The 20609-nt window shown below is 49.4% G+C and overlaps 1 protein-coding gene across 1 annotated transcript in view; it reads left to right on the top strand.

Annotated features, from left to right (window-relative positions):
- VAT1L (vesicle amine transport 1 like) overlaps positions 1-20609 on the top strand; it is a 135697-nt gene that overhangs the window by 28659 nt on the left and 86429 nt on the right. The window lies entirely within an intron of this gene.

Below are 20609 nucleotides of genomic sequence, written 5' to 3'. Positions count from 1 at the left end.
TTCGTATTGTTGACACAAACTCCAGTCTCTACAGTGGTGCTGAACCTAGTTCTGCTGGGGACCAGTGTTTAAAACATTGGCACTGATGAGGTTTCCTTTTGTATGTTTATCTTTTTTTCATTTTGAGTTTGTTCCTGGAACCAAGAGGGGCATGCGTCTCACTCTTGGGGGATAACAAAAGTTTTTAGCATGCCTTATTCTGGGTTTCTGGACACTAAAACAGTAAGATCCAAAATGTCAGACAGATGTAGGCAAACAGGGAAAAGGGGCAATGAGATTGGAAGACAAGTAATGCGGACTCTGACGTCCTAAAGCTTTGCTGCAGATCCTTCCTTCCTAACCAGCCACACGAGCTAGTGTTCATTTGAGGGAAACAAACCAATTAGTGGGGGAACCATAGCCAGTCCTGTGTTCGGAGACTGGAAGTAGCTCTCTGTGGTTTCTCATAGGAAATGTATGTGGACATGGAGTAAACCATCCTCCACAAGGCTGTTAAAATAAATGCAACTATTTCCGTGATGCTTGTTTTTATGGTGTGCCCCGAATGTCAGCTAATAGCACCAAAGTAAAGCAACATTTAGTGAAAACAGATACCTAGGGCCAAAGGGATGTGGTCTGGGTTTTTTTTTTTTTTTTTTTTTAATATTTTATTTGTTTATTTATTTGACAGACAGAGATCACAAGTAGGTAGAGTCAGGCAGAGAGAGGAGGAAAGGAGGAAGCAGGTTCCCTGCAGAGCAGAGAGCCCAATGTGGGGCTCGATCCCAGGACCCTGAGATCATGACCTGAGCTGAAGGCAGAGGCTTAACCCACTGAGCCACCCAGGTGCCCCCAGGGATGTGGTCTGTTTTAACCTATGGAGAGTTTAAAGGTGTCATTGGGTGGCCCAACTCTCAAGTGAGTGGGTCTCCTCGCATGGTGTTTCTTCCAACCGAGATCTGACTGGTGGTGTGCAGCACTGAGTTCAAGGTGGTTGTTAGAGGACTTCCGGCCAACCACACATCCATGTATGTGAATACTGAACCCAGCTGGGTAGAGCTGATGCTATCTTACAAAAACCAAGGAGTCGGGGCGCCTGGGTGGCTCAGCGGGTTAAAGCCTCTGCATTCGGCTCAGGTCATGATCCCAGGGTCCTGGGATCGAGCCCCGCATCGGGCTCTCTGCTTGGCTGGGAGCCTGCTTCCTCCTCTCTCTCTCTCTGCCTGCCTCTCTGCCTACTTGTAATCTCTATCTGTCAAAAAAAAAAAATAAATAAATAAATAAATCTTTAAAAAAAAAAAAAACAAAACCAAGGAGTCCCAGGGAGAGCCCAGACCATTCCATTGCCCCACAGTGGACAGAGCAGTGCGTCACCCCCAGAGCGAGATTCCTCCCAAGGAAACAAGCACACACTGCTCTCCTGGTGGGGGGCGGGGCTCCCTAGGGAGTGCTTTTTTAGGCACTATCTGGGGTAACCTAGGAGGAATGGAGGCGCTTCCCATCACTGTTGAACAAATCTGGTAAGTGCAGCCTCTGGCTCTTGACTGCCACGGTAGCAGGATTATGACCTCCCACTGACACCCACGTCCTCATCCCTGGCTCCCATGGGTAGTTCATCTTGCATGGCAAAACAATTCTGCAGATGTGATTAACGTAAAGACCTGCAGATGGACAGATTAGCCTGGGAGATCCAGGAGTGCCCAAGGTCATCGCAAGGGTCTTCAAAGATGGAAAAGGAAGGTAGAAGAGTCAGAAAGAGATTTAGAGATGGTGCACTGCTGACTTTGCTGATGGAGGAAGAGACACAAGCCAAGGCATGCAGGCGGTGTGCAGATGCTGGGAAAGACAGGAAAATGGGCTCTCCTCCTGGAGCTTCCTGAAGGGACACAGCCCCACTAACGCTCTGATTTTAGCTTAGTGAAATCCATTTTGGACCTGTGATCTCCAGGACAAAATACAACTGTTTTGTTTTGTTTCTGGAGCCACTGTTCGTGGTGATACGTGGGATGCTCTCACTGCAGCTGCAAGAAGAAATGAGTACAGCCACATTCCCTGGGCCGTCTCCCTTCTCACTGCAGAGGGCCCACAGGGGCCTGAAAAAGATACAAGTAGCAGGCAGCAGAACTAGGATTCACACCCAACTCTGGCTAATTCCAAAACCTATTCTCTCCATTCAATAACCCGGAATGTTGGGAAAACCCAAATCATTCATTCCTTCATTTATGCATTTGTTTGACCTCTACCCAGTGTTGACTGGAGAGCCAGGACCTGTGGTCCAGGGGCATGATTTCTCACTTAGAGTTGATAAGATGACAAAGATTAAACCTCATTAGGACAGCAGCACCTAGGTGGTGCAGTGGCTTAATTCTTCAGCTCTTGATTTTGGCTCAGGTCATGAGCTCAGGGTCATGAGATCGAGCCCCAAGTCAGGCTCTGCACTGGACGTAGAGTCTGCTTAAGATTCTCTCTCTCCCTCTACCCCACGCCCCAACACTCTCTCCCTCTCTAAAAAACCAAAAACACCTAATTAGCACAAAGTTTCCTAACTCGAGTTAATACGAAGTTTGCAGTTTTAATGGCACCAGACTGCTGTCTGGTTGTTATCCAAGGCTGGGGAATTTGCAGACAGAATGTGAGGAATCCCAGCCTCAGCTGTAATTCCAAAGGACACTAATACAGCACCGCAGTCCCTTCTTATCCAAGGGGGCTTTGTTCCAAGACCCCCCCCCAACCGCCCCGTGGATGCCTGGATACACGAAAGCCTATGTACCATGTTTTTTCCTGTCTGTCCACACTTACTATAAAGTTTGTCAGTTAGGCTTAGCGAGAGATGAACAACACAGTGAGAAACAGAATAACTGTAACAGTGTATTGTAATGAAGTTATAGGGCGGTGATCTCTCAAAATGCCTTATTGTACTGTACGCACCCTTCCTGTGACCATGTGAGATGGTAAGATGCCTACACGATGACTGGGAATGAGGTGAATGATGTAGGCACGGGGATGTAGCACCAGGCTACTACTGACCTTTCCGACCATCTGCTTCTGGACCCGGGCTGACCACAGGCAGTTGAAACCACAGAGAGAAAAACCATGGATAAGGGAGGGACCACTGCGTAGGAAAGTAATTCCATCCCGAGCAGGTTACTTTCCCAGTGGAATTGCCCTGGTGTCTACACTGCTCTGTCACATCTTTGAACACACTTTCCCCCTGCCAAGAGCAGATCCAGACGGCCTGAAAAGGTAATGCCCCTGATCGTATCTTCAGAATCTGGTAAAAAATGGGCCTACAATCTCGTAAAGGGAAAGTAAGTAAGTGGGGCTCGGGTCAGGGCCTTGTGACCAGGAATTTGCTGCCTGTCCCATTTAATAAGCTGCTAGGACCCGGACTGTCTTGTTTGGGATGGGCTTGGTTTCTGCAGGGTGGCATTGCTGTCACTCGTGGTCCATTGTATCTGAGTCTGACATTTGATGCTTTACAGTTTTTGGCATCCTTTCACCTTTTCATCATGTCATCTGAACAGAGAGGCGCAGTCTGCCATGGGCCACAGATCTTGGAAAGGAAAGCAGAGCTCAGCTTTTAGACAGGCTTAAATGGCTACTACTCAATTATTCAGTTGTACTCATTAGGGATGGGGCACTTCCCCTGTCACTCAGATCACTGGGAGGGAGCAGCCACAGATGGGAGAGCCGGGATCTTTGGAGGGGGCATCCCGAGGCTCCCCCACCGCAAGTGGTCCTCTTTGAATGGCCGACTCACCATGCGTCATGTTAACATTAAACTGGTAGAGCCTGGGGGGAGTCGGGGTCCTCTGTGTGCTGGAGGATTTGGACCCATCGGATAGTCATTCCGTTTTAGCAGAAAGGACACAACCACCTGCAGAATCACTACATGAGAGTATTTTGTTGAAAACAAAATCATCATTGATCACGAAAGGCCCCAGCCTCTACCCAGCCAAGCTAGCCAGCAACGCAGGAGCCGTGGGGAGCTCTTCTGCATGGGATAACTTTCCGTATCTTATGATTCAGTCCTTCATTCATTTGCTCATTCTGCACAGAGGTACAAGGGCCCGCCCAGTTCCAGACATCAGATTAGGCACCAGGCATTCAACAGAGAAAAAAACCGATTTTCTCCTTCCAGCAAGAAGCCCTATAAATCAAAGGTGGGCAAAGAACCACAGAATCACAAGAATAACTTTGCCAAGTGCCACGAAAGGGATATCCAAGCCAATGCAGTGCTTTTAAGAGGGAAATGACCTGGGGTAGAGGCGGGGGAGGGGGGAATCAGCGCCGGGGCGAGGGAGGCTTTCTCAAGGAAGTGGCCTTTGCACCGTGATCTCAGGATGACACGCAGGCACCCTGGACAAGAGTGGAGGCAGAGGTGGAGATGGAGGGTAGGGCATTCATGAGAAAGAGAGGCTGGGGTAGGTATAAAAAATTCTAGACAACAGGACATTGCTTACACCCACCCGCCTCTCCCTGCCCCTCCTCCTGGTTTTCTCGTGGCCCCCGCCTCTCTCAGCCACTTTCCTGCAGCGGCCATTTGATTGCCTTTCCGAGCAGTCTCCCCTCTCAGGGTGGCTCTGCACTTGCAGCCAGCACCCCGATCTGCTCCTGTCGCCCCCTGCTTATACCCCACGGAGACTCCCACTGTTGGTAGGTTCCGGTTCAGTCTCCTGAGCTTCCTGGTACAGATGGCCCTCATCTTCTGGAACTTGTCTATCTCTCTGGCCACCTTCCCCCACCGCTCTTCTTTCAGTAACACGGAAGGACTCACAGCTCCCACAGGAGCTGTGTGGCCGAGCTGGCTGTCTAGCCACGGACAGCGTTTTCAAGCCGCCTTCCCCCGCCCCTGGCCCTGTGTCCCGCTGGGGCACACACCTGAGCTCAAGCCAATGGGACATGGCAGAGGCCACGTGATGCACATCACTTGCAGGCCCGCCCCTTCCTGCGAGGCCGTCCGTGCTCTCTGCCTTCCCATTTCCCCGCAGATGGCAAAGCTGACCCGGGAGCGGATGTTAAAGATGGCAGAGCCTCCCACTGCTAGGACCCTCAGTGACTGCCTTTTCACGCCAAGTCCTGTCCCTGCCCCATGGCCATTTAGACTTTATGCGAGCAGGGGGAGAAAAGAAACTCCTGTCATCTTAATTCCGGAGATTCCGGGGATCACCTGTTACAGCAGCTAACGTGGCGTTTCCGTTGCCCCCCACACAGAGCATCTGGCTGTCCTGCGTCCCCGGGCTGCGCCACCTCCTCCCTCTGCTGTCCCTGGGGTAACGGCGAAGCCATGGCCCCTGGAGGCAGACAGTCTACGTCCAAAGCCCACCTCCTCGGGCAGGCTGCTCAGTCCCCTCCTTCACATAATGGGAATACTAACATTACATTTACTCCGCAGAGGGTTTCTATGGAGGTTAAATGAGGTGATGCTTAGGAAGCACTTATCATAGGACCCGACAAAGTGTTAGCTGTTATCATTATGATTATTATTTGTTGGTTTGTTCCTCTTATCCCCTTCCCCAAGCTGTAAGCCCCCTCCATCACGGGTCCATAAGACCTGAGTCTTATTCTTTCTTGTGCCTGTTTCTTGCCACTTAATAAGTGCAGTAAACATCGGTGATTTAAAAAAGCTGTCGCAGGCCATTTTCCTATGTTCTAGAAGAGTTATCTGCTGAGCAAAGGAGAGCCCCGTCACTGAGTTAATCCCAGGGGGAAGTAAACAGCATTCCTGGTGATCCTGTAAATTTCAATCTCTTAAGCAGTCCTCAGTGATCTTGCTCATGCTGTCCAACATTCTGAATATTCTTTACAGTTGTTTTTTTTTTTAATCTGCATTCAGTGTGCATTACTCATTGAATGAGGCACCCTTTTCATGACCCCGTGGCTGTCCCACCTATCACCCTCTCCATCACTCCACGGTCCGGCTGTCCTTAGTCCGTATCCATCCCTGAGCACCCCAACTAGCATGATGTGCACGAGACCTTAGGGCTGGAAGGAAACACAGACACCAACTTGTGTTGAACGAACACTAGTTGTACAGTAGAATTGCTGAGAACGTGACTCATTGTGGTCCTTGTACAGCTCTCCCCTGTTGGAGCCCCGTGGACAGCACACGGCAGTGAAGAGATGAAGCATGAACTGTAGAGTCAGGCCCCAAGCCCACCTTCACAACCACCCTAGGACTTGGCTTCCCCATCTGTAAAATGGGCTGATGCTAGTACCAGCCTAGGGTAGTACTTGTGGACTCGGGGCAGTGCTCAGCACGGGACAGACACCCAGCGAAATCCGGCGATTCTAATTTCCTAGGTTAAGGGGCTCAGTGTTGCTTCCAAGGCTGCAGTGTTCACTAGCGGGAAGGATCAAGTCTGTGCAAATATCCAGCGCCAGGAACTCCCGATCCCACAGCAGTGGCCTCGGAAATGTGTGCGCCTCCCCTCGTGTCTTCTGCCGGCCCCACCTTGTTCCCTAGACACGGAGGGCTTCACTAGAGCACGACCTCCCACTCCCCAGGGGCTACGACACTAGGAAACGAAGCCTCTGAAAACTGAAAGGGAACAAAGTGGCTCTGTCATATCCTTCATGAATAATCGAAGTTACGAGGACAAATGGTCTGGCAGCTTAAGCAGCAAGGGCTGCAGCCTGACTCCGGGAGGGCTAACTCCTTGTTCTCTGATGACCCCAAGGAAAAGGCCCTCACCTTCCTAAACGTCAAAGGTGCTTCAGTGACATGTCACGGAACAACGCCCCACCTCACGGCTTCTGGAAACCTCTAGGGCAGCAGCTAGTGCTTGGAGTCCTCACATCAGCAATATGCCTTAGGTTAAGGAAAAATATATCTGGGAACACTTCTTCCAAGCTATGTCTGTGTCTGCAAAAACCTCATTTGATCTTTATTCTACTTGCTTTTAAGTCCTTTAGAGTAAATGACTGGGTCAAAGAAACCATCTTTATCATAAATATTATAAAGGTTAAATTTGGCCTTGGAGATGGGATTCATTCATTCAATCATAGTTGAATAAATGTATCCGTTCACAAGGGGATGAGGGCTGAGTAGATGGAGCCCAGTCATTTCCATCCACTGCCTGTGAGGCAGATACTATTACATCCCCACTGACAAAGAAGCGGAGACACAGAGAGGTTAAGTAACTTGTTCCGGGTCTCACAGCCATGAAGAAGAAGAGCTGGCGTGTGAACTCAGGCCCCTCTGAATACAGAGCCCACGTTTTCAAGTACGAGGCGGTGCTGACAGTCTGGCAATCCTGGGAGAAGCCCTGCTTCTGCTTAGAGTGAGCTGAAATGGATTCTACTCCATGGGTTTTGTTGGCGGGGGGTTTCCCGAGATGAGGACGACCTGGGGTTGACCCAGGAACTGACAGGCCCAACTAGTCAAGCAGTCATGCAGACTGAGCACTCATGGGAGCTGCCCTTGATGTCAACTATCCGGTTGAAAGTAAGCACCAACTGCTGTGTTGGTGAAGGCAGGGATGGTGTGATCTCTTCATCCCCATATCCTGAGCACTGAGCCAGGACCCGACACAGGGTATCAGCTGAAAGACACTGGTAGAGGGAATGAAGGAAGATAAAGGGAAAGGGAAAAGAAGGGGCCCAAAAAGGCAGCGTTGAAGTTATGGAATATAAAGGCCTAGATTCCCAGAGTAAGAGCTGGTTTTCATCCTAGTTTCTCTGGCTTCCAGCTGAGAGACCTTGAACAAGTACTTTAACTTCCTTGGACCTTGTCTCTTCATCTGTTAAAAAATGGGTATAATATCTATCTCGTCATTTTTATATGGTGTTTTAGAAGAGCATTATGTAATGGGCTTTGTATGCTATCTGGTACCCAGAAAAACTCAACTATCAGCAGCTATGATTAGTATTATTATTACCATCATGTTAGTATTATCATTATCTGATTAGAGAATATTACTCAAGAGAACCCTGGCATTTACAGCCAGAAGCCAGCGGGCACCAACCAGTACAGTCAACTCGTGTGGTTGAAACCTAGAGCAACAGGCAGCTAAGGCACATCTCGGCTCCCTTTGTGGGTCTTCCCTGACAGCCGGCCGCTGGGTGATCCCAGGGATCACTGGGATTGTCACACAAACCCCCTTTCAAACATCACTTTCCTCAAACACAGAAGACATGATTAGACTTTAAGGAAAATCTAGCTCCATAGTTCCAGCCGTTGGACACATGCCAAGAACTCCAAACACATGAACTAGTCTTGGCTGAGTTTATGGCACTCTGGGGACCCATCTACTTCCCTGGCGACACACCCAAAAGGCCACAGTTGCTTTTCAGACTATTATTGCCCTTATTAAGATGAAAAATCAGTTCAGCGGAGAAGGAGGGAGCTGCACAGCCAGAAGCAGCCTCGTCTGTTCTCACAGACACCACCAGGATGTCGGCCCCATGTCTGGTACCCAGCGCCCCAGCTGGACCCTGCGGCTCACTCCGTGATACTCAACACTGTCCACCCCTCACCCCACTCAACACACACCTGGGCTTCTCAACTGTGCGACAGGATGCTTTCTTACACGAGCTGTGAGTCCTTCTCTCACCCTGCCCCATCCTTCCCACACTTGGTCACAGCCCCCCACCCTGTCTCTCTCTTCTCTCTCTCTGCCTGGGCTCTTTCTCTGCGTCTGTCTTTCTGTTTCTCTGTATCTGTCTCTCGCTTGCTTCTTTCTTTCTTTCTAGGTGCCTTTCTCTCTTCTTCCCTCCCTTTCTTCCCTCTTTCTACTCCTCCCCCCCAAAGCCTGCAGCCTTGTAGATATGATGCACATTTCCCTGCTGCCAGGGCAGGGCCGTGACTGTAGAACACAGGACTCAGGCACCTGCTTGAGCCAGAGAAGACTGTGCTTAGGAACAAAACTTAGAGCTGGTCCCTAACAATGAGGAGGGGACCAGGAGGTAGGCATAGTGGAGGAGGGATAGGTGACAAGGACAGGTAATGATACAGAATCTGTACATGTGCATGGAGCTGACCATGACAGGAGAGAAGGAGAAAGAAGTGGCAGTGAGTGGCGGCAGAGAAGTGACCACATAGCAGCCATGTTGATGACCCTATGCCTGTCCTTACCCTAAAACCCGCGTGGAATCGTAGACAGTTTTGAGCAGAGACTGAACTCACGGTTGACATTTTCATAAGCTCCCGTGTTGCCAGAGGGTGAAGAGATTGAAGGGGTCAGGGTGTCAGCTGGGTGACGTAGAGGTGGCTATGTTCCAGACTGTTCTCTCCAACTTCCCTCATGAGAACACTTCGAGGAGGGGCAGTATCCAGGACTCTGTGCTTTGGGCTGGAATCATCACAGTGTCAAGCCCGAATAACGCTTTCCCATCCCTGTGCCAGCCAAAACATTGGACTAACTTCACAACACGGCCCTGAGCTGGGTCAGCGGGGCCCTGGGCTTTAGGCCCCTGTGGTGGGCTTCGCCAGCAGCATCAAGGACAGAGAGGTGACGTTATTCTGGGATCGGCTTAAAGACGGGAAGCTCAAATAAAAGACTAAACCTGTATTTCTCTTTATTTGGGCAAGTTACTCAAACTCTTAGGACCTCAGCTTCCTCCTCCTCATCATGAAGTGTTGAAGTGAGCGTTCAGTGAGCTGATTCAGCGGTTCCCAGAGTGTGGTTTCTGGACCACCAGCGTCACCTGGGAGCCTCTTAGGATTGCCAGCTCTTGGGCCCCCGCCGGACCTACCACCCAGTCAGACACTGGATGGGGCCCGCAGTCTGCATTTCAACAGGGCCGCCTTGGAGGGATGCCTGTGCAAGCTCCTGGTTGAGAACCAGTGTATGGAGAGCTTACACAGAACAGAAGTTCAGGAGGAAAGAGACATCACTGTCACTGTGTGGCGGAGCTCTGTCACGTGTAAGGTCCAGCATTAGTATTCACGTCCACCCCCCATACCAATGCAGGCTGGCTTCTGTTTATCTTGGCACAGAAGTGGAGAGTCTTCCGTTCCAGACCCACCAGCAACTGACAGGATGGTTGAACCCCGTTGCTTAATCTGCCTGAGCCTTCGTCCCCTCGTGTGTGAGGCTGGCATGAGGGCACCACGCTCCCACTGTGGTCCCTCAGTCAGCAAGAGGAGACACTCCCCAGCGCCAAGCCACCGTCCAGATGAGCGTGGGTGTACATGTCCACCCGGGATGCATCCACGCCGCGCACCCCCTCAGAGATAACAGTAACGCAGTAATGCCCTTGTACGCGCCTTGGCGCTTGCTAGTAAAAGCAGGTGCAGACCAGGGAGTCAGAGCAGGACCTGACACTTAGTCCCCACTTAGCTATTTTTTAATTGTTCTGTTGGAAATGACGTTTTCATTGCCAAATTCCAATTTTTCAAGTTTTATGAATTTTAAGTACAATATATACATTATAGAGACACGTAAAATTAGGCATGGCATTTTTTTTTTTTCTTAACTTTTTTGCAAGCAAGCCGTCAAGTGCCTTGCACCCGTTCTTTTACTGATGTTCACAACAACCTGATGAGGTATATACTATGGTCATAACACATTCTGAGATTTGGGAAACCAAGGCTTGCTGAAATGAAGTCAGTTATCCTCAGCCACACGGTTGGCCAAGCTGGAGGTGGATTCACATTCCGATGGGTCTTTCTCCAAGAGTCTGTTTTAAACCACTACGGTAAGGCCAGGAAGTGAGGACGGTGACAGCAGGTCGAGCTTTTCCCATCTGCTCCATGCTCCTGCCTGCTTGCCTATTTTGGGAGCATCGAGGCGACCTTGCTGCCCGCTGTCTTTTGCAATGGCATACAGGGTCACGTTGGCCTGACCAGCCAGGTGGCAGTGGGCAGGGAAGGTGGTGGGTATGCACCGATCCACCGAGGGGGAGGGATGGCCACGTTACTCCCTGCTTCCCCAGAGCCCCGACAGAAGGTCAAGGCTAGTAGGGTTGCCAGATTTAGCAAATATGGATTTTATCTGGCAATCCTTACTTCCCAGGGGCCCTCCGAGTTCTCCCACAGAAAGCTCTAACCCTTCCATGGAGTTAATTACACTAGGGAGGCTGAAATCCTGGATTTAGGCGATTAGGAGCTACATCCAGTGAGGAATGCATTAAGGACGGCAAATATTTTAAGCCTCAAGAAAACGCACTGAAAGGAGCCCTGTTCTCTAGAGCCCAACCCCAGGATGAGAAGCAGCTACGAGTTCAATGCCAAGACCTGGACTCCCCTTCCGGCGCCACGCAGTGGCCAGTTCTTATTCCCTGCTTCTCAGGGCTCTTCTGCAGCCACCCAAACCCTCAGCATGGAGAGATGACAGCACCCAAAGCCCGAGGCTAGGGACGATGGTGGAGACGAGGCTTCCTCTGCCAGGAAGTACCTGAGGCAGGTGGTAGATTCTATTCAATCACTCCGCAGACCTTTACTGAGCATCTACTATGTGCTAGGCAGCATGCTAGCTGTCTAGAAGGCACACATAAGGAAGATAGTCACATAGCCAGACAACACATACATATACATATATACATGTTTTCTACATATGCATATATGTACAAGTATATATGGATGTTTTATATGTACGTTATGTTATATATAAATACATAATATGTATTGTATGTATGTTTATATATCATAAAGAAAGGATCAAGATGCTATCATTGAGAATAAGTAGGAAGAAAGATGCAGATTGAATCTTCAAAGACAACCTCACTGAGTGAGTGACATTTAAGCAGAGACAAGGAGGCCGTTATGTGAAAAGCAAGAAAGAAAGCTCTTTGTGGGCTTCAGAAAGCAGCAAACCCCCCAGGCAGGAATTGCCGAGGGTACTAAGTCGTTGTAAGGAGACAGTTCTCCCTGTCTAATCAGGGTCACTACCCACTAGGCTTTGTGGCAGGCACCCAGACGCCCACCCACACTGCCTCCCGGAGGTCGACGCACAGTCCGGGCTCATGGCAGCACGCACGGAGGTCATTTTCTGGTTTGAACTTGGCCCTTGCGTGGGCAGGCTGGTTGCCTACGGGAGTGACTGCCCCTGGAGCATCCCTGAGCACATGAGCCCGGGGGTTGAGGGATAAATTCCAGAGCTTCCTCCCCCTTGGTGGAAGAATAAGCATTAGCACCATCCACACAGCCCCTCAAAAGTCCCCACGAGGGATGAGTCCAACTGTTCACCCGGGTAAACCATCTGACTGGCTTCCCCTTCTCCCGGGCCTCTCTACCGCACTTCCCCATCTGACTTCTTCATTCCCATCTTTGGGATTCCCAAGTAAATTACATGCACACAGATCTTCATCTTAGGGTCTGCTCTGGAGAAAACCCAAACCGTCTGAACAAGTCATTCACGATCAGTCAAAGGTTAACTCAAGCAACCCTCCCCATCATCCCCCCCGCCGCCTCCAACCAACCTCCGTATCTACTGTCATGCCTGTCTGTCCATCTTCCGCTTGCAACCACACACTTTTCAACCCAGCAGGCTTTGCTGGTTCACTTTGTTCCTCTACCTGGCCAATTCCCATTCATCATTTTAATGTCAACGCCTCTTAGAAGCCTTCCCTATGCTCTCATCTCTGCCCCTTCAACATTGTTTTACTGATCTTGTTTTCACCAGACTCCACCCATCCATCCATCCATCCATCCACCCACCCATCCATCCAACAGATACGTATTAACTATGTCTACATGCCAAGCACTAGCATGTCATACCTGTCCACAGGTCCTCCTGTCTAGATGGATCTTCTTGATGTCAGAGTAGGTCTTAGGCATCTCTGTGTTTCTAGCACACAACACAGGATCCACGGTGGAGTGGGTGCTTGGCAATTGTTTGATCAAATTAAACTGATGAACTTCACCTGTTCCAGGCAGACAGCATCTGTGTAATGATAATGAGATTTTTAATTATGCAGAGGAGGATACATTTATTAAGTATGTACAATTAATAAATGAGTATGTTTTCATCAAAGTGTGAGCCACATGGAGGCCCAGTTCCATTACGTAATATAGCTTGTAGGTCATTAAACCAGAGACCATGTTTGATTTACCAAAACCAGAATGTATTCTCAAAGCAGAAACGGCCCTTGACAAGCTCCATTTTATCACTGTGGATCATAGAGTCTGGAATTCCTGCTTTGCCATCCAGCTTTCTCTTTAGAACTGTGCTAAGCCTTCTGACCTCAAAATTTCATACTGGTAGGGCTGACATTTAAAATACATTACGTGACCCTACCCACTAGCAATGTCGTGTAAAGAAAGAGTCAGAGGTCGTCGAGTAAGGACCCAGGCTGTATTGAAACACTGAGCATCTACACTTGGTCCAACAATGCATTAGACACAAAATATACAGCAGCAGATAAAACAGATTTACTCTCTGCCTTCTGAAACTTACAGTTAAAGATCTATGTACAAAGATGTTCCCTGAAATACGGCTTATAAAAGTGCGGCGTTATCATTTCCTATAAGACAGGGGTTGGTTAAAAGGAATTATAATAGATCTACATAATGGCAGATTCCCCAGCCATTCAAAATGATGATGTTAAAGAATTTTTCATGACCCACAAAAATGCTTACAATATAACCTTAGGAAGAAAACAATAATCAGGACACACAGTGGTACATCCAGTGTGATTCCAGTTCTGTGGACAATCAAATATTGATGTCTCTATGTTGTAAAACTATGGGTACAAAGTAAGCCAGAATATATAGAGGATTTATCTCTGGGATATGGCATTGTGGTTGGCATTTTTATAGTTTCCTGCATTTTCCCAGTTTTATTCTTTACCATGGGCATGAACATGTGTTGCTTTCATAATAATACTTTTTAAAGAGCTTAGTAGAAATCAGAATAGATCCTTCCACTGCAAAATGTGGCTTTTCATCCTCTCGTGTATCAGAAAAGCTTGCTAAGATGTTCAGGGTTTGTGCTCTGCTTGGGGAAATAATAGCTTCCGGCTTGCCAGGAGCTCTTTGGGAGTGAGGAAGCAGAGAGGAAACTCAGAACCTGGGAGGGGTTTACCTTTAGCTTCTTTGCTGATTGCAACCTATAAATATTTAGTGGCCAAAAGCAATGGGTTTGTGGGTGGGGGAGGGGTCAAAAGCCAAACCGTCCCCCTCTCCCTCTGTCCCCCATGCTTCTGATGTACAAACCTGTGGTCCTTGAACTGGGTTGCTCTCATACAGTCCCAGTGAGGCACTAGAAGCTTGACAACAAGGGCCCATGTGCACGCTTTTGCTCCAATGGAAGATAAACAGTCTGCCTGCCCCACCCCGAGTGTGGATCTGAGAGAGCTCTAAAGTGCAGCAGATCACATGATCCAACTCGCTGTGTGTAAAAGGAGAAGGTTAAATGATGCGGCTGCCTAAAGAAAAATACCCATTTACAGGGTCACGCGAGGAATTTGTCTTATGCAGACATGTAAAGAGAGCCTGACCAGCCACTGAACAGTTCTAAAATTGGGTGGCGAAACCCAGGAGACCACAGGATGACAGCGCTGCCTTTGCAGAGACCGTGAGATGTTGCTACACCAAGACTGAGTAGCAGTGGAATTTCTCCCTACTTTCGGGGGCTCTCCTCATCTTTTTGATCTATTCGAGTTCGGTTATACGAAATTAGGCTGTGAACATAGAACTTTCTAGAACTGCCAGTGCTCAGGTGGAGGGAGATGGTCCCACCATGACACATTTCAGAGGACTTCCATCCTACAGGTCCCTGTCCACTGGATGGAGTTCTATTTGCCAAAGACAAGAATTGGAGGGACTGGACACAGGCTGGAAGGAAGGATTCAGGATGTGGGAATGATGTTAGGAATATCAACAGAGCAGTAATGCAGGCTGTGAGACCCCCAAGTGTGTTGGTCAGTGGGCCATGCCTCCTGGGAGCAAAATCTACAGGGAGGCTTCCCACAGCTCAGTGTAAATGAGCAGAACCACACAGTTGCCTGAGAACAGAATGGCTAACCGGGGAGGCCATTCACGCTCATCAGGTTGCATCCTGGGAGTACATACTGGGGGCGGAGTCAGGCTTTCTGCCCCCACATGGGTGGGTGGAGGGCACCGACCAAGAACATCCGTAGAAAATGAAAACTCCAGATCTAGGCTTTCAATGCTCTTCATGCCCCGCGCCCCGCCTTGTCCCACCATGTGTGACTGCCTGGTCAGAGACTTTGTTGGAGAAACGGAAGAGGGGTCCAGCAGGAGCAGGCAGGCTGCCCAGCCCTTCACGGGATCTCATCTGTCACTCCTCAGGCCCACCGAGGGGCGGGCACCGTTGACACGCACATGTGCGGAAGCTAACGTTCGGGAAGCTCGCGTGACTCGCCCAATTCCAGATGGCTGCTAAGTATAGTCAGGGCTATTCCAAAGGCAATCCATGTCCAGAACCTTCCGCCTGCTGCTAGTATTCCCAGAACCCTGCTGCGTAGTGCGCGGCACACATTCAGTATGCACAGGGCACAACGCCCTGATTTATGTGCTGCACGCTTCAACAGATAAACGTGAACTTGATGGGACTGTGAAAAGCAAACCATGAAAGGACCAGGATGCTGCCTTACTGAGATGTGCCAAAGGAGCAAAAATGGGATGAGATCCTCTTGCATTCATCCGTTCCCACATTTTTATGGACACCTTCTATGTGCCTGGTGGTATGCAAAGACAGTGGGGTCCCAAAGGAGAACACTGAAGCCCCTAGGGTTGGACCTGGTAGTGTCACTGTAAGCAAGAGGGAGGCCTTGATACACAAGATTGAGCGTGGAATAACTTCATACTTGTTACGTTTGCAGAGAAAGTCAGTGAACTTTGAAAGTTTGCTGTTGATGTGAAACTTCCCAAGCTCTGGGAAGTGAGCTGCTCTTTAGAGAGAACGGGGCTGAGGCTGAAGAGGCCGAAAGCAGCCCAGGATGGGGCTGGGCACCCCCGTGGGAATTCCCGTCTAGACACTGGCCTCTGCACTTCGCACCCCCACAGGCCCCAAGATTAAACGTGCTCTCATCCAGAGGCATCTGATGCCACCTGCTGCCGGGATGGGCTCTGCAATGCCAGGTTCAGAACCTCGGCCCAGGGCTCTGAAGCTGCAGAAAGAGTCTCAAGCCGTGATCTCTGAGGGCAGGGGCGGGAGAGTGGTGCTTTGAGAGTTCGGGTATTTCATGCGGGGGGGCAGTTGCTTTCCGGTGAAGCTGCTGACCGGATCAGGTCAGGCTCCTGTTCCTGTCCAGGGCTCTGACTAATGAGGGGACTTCAGTGAACAGGGACACTCGGGAAAATGCATGCAGGCATGCAGGCATACCGCTGATCTGTGGAAACCAAAATCTGAGTGAAGATGCTTCCTTTCTGCCCAGCGCTGAGGCACCCTGTCTCCCAGATCTCTGCAGTTGGGACGCAGACAATGTAGTCGATGGGCAAAGCTGGGAGTAGGGCACACAAGCATATACTTCCTAAGCCCCTGCTTGGTACGCGACCCTATGCAGAGCTTTCTCTGTATATGTCTATTAATACTCATTCAACCCTGTGAGGTAGGTGTTATCCCAGTGTTAAAGATAAGCTGTCTGTTCAGAGGGCCACTGTCCCTCAGGTGATGAGTGGTGGACCCAAGGATCGAAGTCCCACAGATGCCGACATCTTTGCTCTCCTCTTCTGGCCACCTTGATTTTCCTTGACTTAATATTAGGGGGACTGCTCTAATACGTAGGGTGACCCAATCTGCCTGGGGCACTTCCAGTTTATACCTGTTGGATGGGAGAAGGTAATAATAGTATCCCCCTTTAGTCTCAAAGAATATCCCAATTTAGATGAGAAATTCTATGATCACTCTACCTCACAAGGTTTTGGTGGAAATAAATGCATTTATCAAAACCACAGCCCCAAACTGCGGGTACAAATTGTCATTTGGCTAGAAATGTGAATCCGGCATCCCACCACGCAAATGTAATCATCCAGGAAATTTATCCAGATGCACTGTGTGGAAGGCAGCCAGCCTGGAAATGGTTCTGCCCCACCATGATTTAGAGCCCTGTGAAGGAGACTTTGCCATCTGGTGGGCTGGACTGGCTCCCTGGCTAGGATTCCAGTCACATGGTTGCGGGAATCCAAGTCTCAGGCAATGTGGGAATCTATGAACTAGGGATTGGCCTATGGCCACCCGTGGTTTCCATTATTTCATAAGTAGTACTGATGGGAGACCCAAGACTTGAGTCTATGATCCCCATGAGGGCTGCGTAGTAGGGTCACCATGTGCAGTTGGGCAAGTTGTATACTGCACAAAACCACTCAATCCCTGGGACAAAAGATGCTGTTTTGTATTCTTTTATTAGATGGTCAGTCAGATGTGGCCACAAGAGGAGATAAAGGAGAGGCTCAGGAAAACAAAGTTTATTATACCCACAGGTCCTAAAGACATGGGGGCACATAGGGCCACATGGGAAAGACACTAGGGTGTTCAGGAGGCAGAGAACAGCAACAGTAGATGCACTTTATTGGGGTTTCTGTGGAAAAGCAAGGCAGAACAGTATGGGCAGCTTAGACTAGTGTGAGTAATTTCAGTGGGGTCTGGGCTATAAGGATGGTCTCTATTTTCCTGGAATCTGGCCCTGGGGTGATCCAGGGAGGAATATTGCCTCTGGGGTATATGGACCAGAGAGAGGAGGTCTGACTCTGGGTTCATGAGTTTGCATATCGATGGCACGCTCCCAACTGAGCCTTTTTTTTTTATTTCTAAGATGGGCTAGCCCAGGGAAGGACAGTGCCCCACCCCCCAAGCCAGAAAGATTTTTTAAGATGCCAAAACATGTAACTTACAGAAAATTCAAAAAATTTACAATACAGATGCCCACATTGCAGTTGCCAGAGCTCCCAGCTGTGCCTGTCAGGAGGTAGGGGAGTGGGGAGTGGTGGCCACACATCAGACCCTTCCAAGCCAACTACCTGCCCTGCAGCTGACAGTCGTAAATCCCAGAGGGGCTGAGAAGAAGCGGTAGAGCCGGGAACTCGCAGCCTGAGATCCTAACGCAGCACATAGCAATCTTTCCTGGGGGAAAAACAGAACGGCCCTAAATTGGACTGTCGGCCGGGCCCTGTCCTAAGCATTCTAGTCTGCGCTCACCAACACTCTGCATGGTTAGCTCGGTCTCCATTCTACAGATGAGACCCCTGTAGCCCAGAGAGGTGAAGGATCTGTCCAAACTCACACAGCCCGTCAGTGGTACAGCAAGATTTCAGATTCAGGTTTGCCTCACTCAAAGGGTGCTCATCCTCACTCAGCAGGAAAATGCAAATCAAAACCACATGAGATACACCCTCCCCCCCCCCCCACGTGCTTAGGAGGGATATTCTCAAAAACAACACAAAAGATAAGTGTGGTGAGGATGTGGTTGAAAAGGAACCCTTATGCACTGTGGGTAGGAACGCAAATTGGTACAACTGTTATGGAAAACACTATGGAGGCTTGAGAAAAAATTAAAAATAGAACTGTCCTATGATCCAGCAATTCCACTTCTGAGTATCTATGTAAAAGAACTGAAATCGAGAGGCGCCTGGGTGGCTCAGTCCGTGAGTGTCTGTCTTCGGCTCAGGTCATGATCCCAGGGTCCTGGGACTGAGCCCTCCCTGCTCAGCGGGGAGCCTGCTTCTCCTTCTCCTCCCCACTCATGCTTTCTGTCACTATTTCTGTCTGTCTCTCTCAAATAAAGAAATAAAATTACAAAAAATAAAAATAAATAAAAGAACTGAAATCAGGACCTTATCCACACTCCTACATTCACTGCATTTAGTATTTATAATAACAAAGACATGCAAACGACCTAAATGTCCTTCAGTAGATGAATGGGTAAGCAAAATGTAGTATAGACAGACAGCAGAATATCACTCAGCCGTAAACAGGAAGGCTGTCCTGCCTTTTGCGCCACCACGGATGAAGCGGGAGGACATTATGCTACAGGAAATAAGCCAGAAGATCTTCTGTTAAATGTTATCACAACAAAAGAGGACAGAGGGAAGGAGGACGTAAGCTCTGCTCTCTTCACAAATGTTTAAGTAGTCCATGCACTCTTGTGAACCAGAGGCTCTACGCGGTACAGGACCCCGCTGGGACTCATTCATCTTGCATAACTGAAACCAGGCACCCTTCAATACATCTCCACTCCGCGGCCGCCAGCCCTTCCCACCCTCCGCTTCTGTGACCTGGAGTGTTTTAGATTCCTGATCTAAGTGGGATCATGTAGGATTTGTTCTTCTGTTGGTGGCATTGCTTACTGTGAGAGTTTCAAGGGATGTTTGCATTAAATTCATGAAGATGTATATATTAAATATGTATAGCCTTTTCCTTTTAATCTCACTCCAAGTTTGTATTTTTCAAGTCCCTATTCTCTTCGCCCTGTATGCTGAGCTCCTTCCCGAAGGCCCTTGGAGATGCTGTGCTCTGGCTCTTCCTGCTAACATGAGCAACTCAAGCTGAAATGGCAGGAGGGTTAGGACTCAGGATTTCTCTTTCTTTCCTCCCCTCCCATCCCCTCCTTCCTTCCTTTCTTTCTTTATAGAGAGGGAGGAGGTAAGAGGGAGAGGAAGAGAATATATTTTTTTAAAGATTTTATTTATTATTTATTTGACAGAGAGATCACAAGTAGGCAGAGAGACAGAGAGAGAGAGAGAGGAAGCAGGCTCCCTGCTGAGCAGAAAGCCCAATGTGGGGCTCCATCCCAGGACCCTGGGATTCTGACCTGAGCCAAAGGCAGAGGCTTTAACCCAATGAGCCACCCAGATGCCCCGAGGAATAGTGTCTTAAGCAGGCTCTGCACCTAGCACGGAGCCTGACTTAAGGCTCGATCTCACAACCCTGAGATCAAGATTTGAGCCGAAATCAAGAGTCAGATGCTTAACCAACTGAGCCACCCAGGAGGCCCAGGACTCAGCATTTCTGCTCCTGTGCGTCCAGGGCTCCCTTTGGAATCAGCCTATTTCGGGTCTTGCTTTGAAGAGGGGGCCTCATACAATCTTTTTCCCTAAGGCCCTACTTCTGCATCTCTCCTAGCCCCTGTCTTGGGGCTGCCCTTCCTTATTGCTCAAACAAACAGGCACCGTGTTGTTGGACCCTCAAACACACACAACGGGATACAAGACTGGCCTCCCTCTGATCAGAGCAGAAGGCTGAGCTGCTCCCAGCGCAGCCTCTCAGTTGGACCCTGTGTTCATGGGACCACCTCCTAGGAGGAACTTCAGAAAAGTAGAAGTCCCTTCTCTCCTACCCTCAGTCCCCAAGCTGCGTGTTGTGCTCGGTGATGCATAGTCCTTAGGAGACCTTGCTATGCTGAGACCAAGGGCTTTAGGCATTGGGAGGGGATCTGGGCTTGTGCCTGGCATGGGAGTCATTCTTGCCAAATCCCTTCACGAACACATCCCTCTGTCCCCAGAGGTGACCAGATTCTGAGAAGCTGGCCTCTACTGGCAGGTGGGCACTGGTTGGGGGCGAGAGAAACCAGGGCAGCGTCTGCAAGACACTGAGCTAGGAGGAACCAAGGCTGTGATCCAAGTAGAATAAGGCTCTGGTGACTGCGAGAAATAAATTTCTACGGCCACACCTGTTTGACCCTAACGTTCTTTCTCTATCCCTCCCTCATCTTACCTTTCTCCCCATTCCATGCGTATGCTTGAATAGAAAAACAAGAAAATATTTATTCTTGGCAGGCATGTAAGT

Source organism: Meles meles, chromosome 19 (assembly GCF_922984935.1).
Source record: "Meles meles chromosome 19, mMelMel3.1 paternal haplotype, whole genome shotgun sequence".
Classification (NCBI taxonomy): domain Eukaryota; kingdom Metazoa; phylum Chordata; class Mammalia; order Carnivora; family Mustelidae; genus Meles; species Meles meles.
The sequence above is the reverse complement of the archived record's forward strand: the minus strand, read 5'-3'. Positions and strand labels throughout refer to the sequence as shown.